The sequence below is a fragment of the Myotis davidii genome, unplaced genomic scaffold (genome assembly GCF_000327345.1).
Source record: "Myotis davidii unplaced genomic scaffold, ASM32734v1 scaffold1154, whole genome shotgun sequence".
Classification (NCBI taxonomy): Eukaryota; Metazoa; Chordata; class Mammalia; order Chiroptera; family Vespertilionidae; genus Myotis; species Myotis davidii.
Window position 1 is genome coordinate 10,730 of NW_006286005.1, and position 4,214 is coordinate 14,943.

Consider the following 4,214-nt stretch of genomic DNA (forward strand, 5'->3'; position numbering starts at 1 on the left):
AAATGGAACAAGGTCATGCTATCTTATTTTACTTTAGAGACAGCTTTGACTCTAGCAGGCATGCTAGTTATGTTCCTAAATTAACCTGCGATGTCATAGTGTGTATGGTAGTTTGGGACTGCCTCTGCATGCCGGCCTAGTTGCCCCCAACTGCCCCCCACCCCCCAACTGGCCTGGTCGCCCCAGGCAGCCTGCTGTTCAGTCATTTGGTTGTCCCTCACTAACCCTCCTGCCAGCCTGGTCGCCCCACGCAGCCTGATGTTTGGTTGTTACTGTTACTGTGATGGTGTCCTGGACAATTTTCATATTTCTCTATTATTAGTATAGATGGAAGATTTTAAGTCAGGAAAACCTTGAATGGACAGATGTTTATGGGGATATCTCTCCAGATATTTAAAAATACAGTTGCCCTTGCTGGTTTGGCTCAGTGGATAGAGCACCAGCCTGTGGACTGAAGGGTCCCAGGTTCGATTCCAGTCAAGGGCACATGCCTGAGTTGCACTGGATCCCCAGGAGAGGGGGTTCAGGAGGCAGCCAATCATTGGTTCTCTCTCATCAGGGAGAGGGGGTTCAGGAGGCAGCCAATCAATGATTCTCTCTCATCATTGATGTTTCTATCTCTGTCTCTCTCTCCCTTTTTCTCTGAAATCAATAAAAACATTAAAAAAATACAGTAGTCACCAGAATATGTTTATAGATGTTTATGATGTACTCATGAATAAAGTCTAGAGATGAAAGCTGATGGTCTGTAAGGAAATCCTCCACACTGATTCTTCTTTTTTACAAAATTTCTTAAAATGTTTAGTTGCTGCTAGAATTATTTTCAAGTTTAGGAGGTAAGAAGTTTGACTTTTTAAACTTCAAAATGAACTTCTCTGCTATGACTGACTGTATTTTCCCACATGAAGAATTGTAAGTTTTCACAATGAAGTCATAAAATTTTAGTGTACTTTGACTCTCTGCTTTATCCCCCATCCATCTGCCACATGGGCTCATCCTGGTTGGCATACTGATAATAGCTAGCATGCATATTATGTGTGGTTTTAAAGTTATAACTTATCATGTAGAAACTGAAACAATATAGATATGTTTTAAAATTTATTCTTGTTTAATAAAAATAGAAATGGTCAATAACCAAAAACTCAATTTTAGAATCTTTAAATAAAATACAGGGTGGGGCAGGGAAGCAGCGCTAGCTGCTGACATCTGTCACTACAGCTCCTCCCCAGACTGCCCCTCCAGCCCCCCACCCTTGCCCCAGCCCCACCTCAGGTCCCCTGTGGAGGCTGGGAGGTGCCATCTCTCCTGTGCTTGTGGCTGGCTCCTTACCCCCATGGATCTGGTCTGAGTGCCGTTGCCCGAAGCCGGCTGGCAGCAGCCTGGGACCAACAAGTGTCCATGGGCTGCCCTTCAAAGATAGTATCCTGATCTTCGGCTGATGTCATGATTGAGCAGTTGGCTAAAGAGTTGCAATTAGAAGAAGCTGCTGGTTTTCTTAGAGTTGCTGTTGCTGAAGGACCATTTCTTACTGGAGAAAAACACTGATACTTCCAGCGACCTAATGCTGGCTCAGATGCTACAGATGGAATTTGGCAGAGAATGATGCACAGTTTAGGCGTGAAGAAAAAAAAATCAATGACGAGAGCAAAGTTCCCATTTCCTTTGAAAATTACCAAAAAGTGCATCCCTATGAAGACAGTGATAGCTCTGAAGATGAGGTTGACTGGCAGGAGACTCGTGATGATCCCTAAAGACCAGCGAAACCAGTTCCTACTCCCCAAAAGGGTTTTATTCTAAAAGAAAAAGACATCACCACCAAACATGATGAAGTCTGTGGGAGGAAGAATACAGCCAGAATGGAACATTTTGCACTTGGGTTTCAGGGAGGAGATGGAATTTGAATGGATTTAAAACTATCAAACCATGTTTTCAATGCTTTAAAACAACATGACTACTCAGAAGAACATCCAAGTACCACCTTGATAAAAAACAAAACAAAACACTCTACTGCAAAAAAAGCAGTTGACCCTAAGACACGCTTACTTATGTATAAAATGGTCAACCACTGGGTGCATTAGTACAGGAAAGGGATCTGTTGTCTTACATGCCTATGGAGGAAGCATGGAAGATGAAAAAAAATATAGTAAATTTATACCTATAGATTGTGCCATCAAGGTATTTAAAACAACACTTAATGCAGTGGCTCTCAACTTTCTGGCCCTTTAAATACAGTTCTTCATGTTGTGACCCAACCATAAAATTATTTTCGTTGCTACTTCATAACAGTAATGTTGCTACTGATTTACACCACTGAATCGTGATGTAAATATCTGATATGCAGGATGGTCTTAGGCGACCCCTGTGAAAGGGTCGTTCGACCGCCAAAGGGGTCGCGACCCACAGGTTGAAAACCACTGCCTTGATGAGTTTTAAGAACCATGACAAGTATATTAAAGGTGATTTCAGGTTTAAAGATTACTTCAGTAAACTAAATCCACATATGATCATCTGAATATGAGCAGAAAAAGAAATGCACACCTCACCAGAATGCAGGAAGCTGGGATTCCTTGTCCAGCAGTTGTGCTACACAAGAAACACATTTCAGTTATGTCTTTTATCGGCCATGATCAAGTTCCAGCCCTTAAACAAGGGAGCTTTTGTTATCAGGTACTATGTACAATGAAAAAAGTAAAGCTCAGTAGTGGAGAAATGAAAGCCTACAAACTTTTCACTTGATGAAGCAGTTATACTATAATGAGCGCACGCTTGTGCATGCCGACCTCCGTGAATATAACATGCTGTGGCATGCTGGGAAGGTTTGGTTGATCCATGTCAGTCAGTCTCTAGAACCATTCATCCTCATGGCCTGGAGTTCTTGTTCCGTGACTGTAGGAACGTCTCACAGTTTTTCCAGAAAGGCAGAGTGGAGGAAGCCCTTAGTGAATGAGAGCTCTTCAGTGCGTTAGGTTTACACATCTCAGCAGACTATGCAGCTGATTTCTTAGCTGAGATAGACCCTTTGGAGAAAATGAATGAAGATCGTGTTCAGAGGAATCGAAGGAAAGCTGCTTCATTTTTGAAAGACGATGAAGGTCTTCCATCCCATATGATGAATAGCACCAGTACCCACTGCTTTCAGTGTTGACGCAGCGGGGATTGCCGGCTGCCAATGCCAAATGAAGTTACAGGTGAATTGAGATACTGACACAAGCTGTGTACAGTGCTTTTCCCCTGGTAACCCATATGCCAGATGTGTGGAATTTTTAGGTCGGCATTGAGAGAATAAAATGTCACTACCTCTCATCTTATGAACAGGATAATATAATTCTTTAACAGCTACAAGTTATGTAGTTGAAATCAACCTGATTTTACAGGATTCATGGTATAAAATGTCTTGATGATAATTTTAAAAATGTAGGTAACATTTCCAGATATGGGAGGAAAGGCCAGAAGTGTTTACAAGGGAGGCCTTTATTACCACCTGCTTGCTCTGATCACCTCTCTTCTTTGAGTTTCATCTTTCCTCAAATATTTTATTGGACTTAAATGAGCCCTTCTCAATTCTTTTTCCAGACCGTGACCATGATTCTAAAGGAAAATATCTTCTTTTAGTAGGTGTCTTAAGTGGAAATCTGGTTTCAGAATTGCTGATGGAAATAAACATAAAATACTTTTTATTGGTACATCATGAATATGAACTGAGTTCTTTACCAAGTTCATATCCAAGAAAAGGATTGTAGATTTCTGAAAGATAAATATACTGGTATAAGTACTTAACCATCCAGGAAAACCAAGATGGTGGCATAGGTAAACACCTGAATTTGCTGCCTCACACAACCACTTCAAAAATATAACTAAAAGACAAAACGGACATCATCCAGAACCACAGGAAGGCTGGCTGAGTGGAAATTCTACAACTAGAAGGAAAGAGAAAAGCACACTGAGACTCAGAGGAGGTGCAGAAGTAAAGTGCAAAGGTACGGAGGCGCACATGGAAAGGGCTGGCAACTGAGGACACGGTTTTCTTTTTCAGCCGGGAGGGAGTCTCAAGCTCCCGACTGCTCTGAACTCCAGTTCCAGGCGAGTCTCTGGGGACCCAGACTCATACGAGGAGAAACTGGATTGTCTGGCATTGGGTGGAACTCAAGGGTGGCCTTCTATCAGAGGTGCTTGCAACAATTACAGTGGAGCACTGAGACCTGGGGCCTCTTAAG

General features: G+C 42.2%; 1 pseudogene; it reads left to right on the top strand.

The window, feature by feature from the left end:
• Nucleotides 1-1,364: 1,364 nt before the first annotated feature.
• On the top strand, nt 1,365-3,196 carry LOC102762983 (annotated as a pseudogene).
• Nucleotides 3,197-4,214: the final 1,018 nt, after the last annotated feature.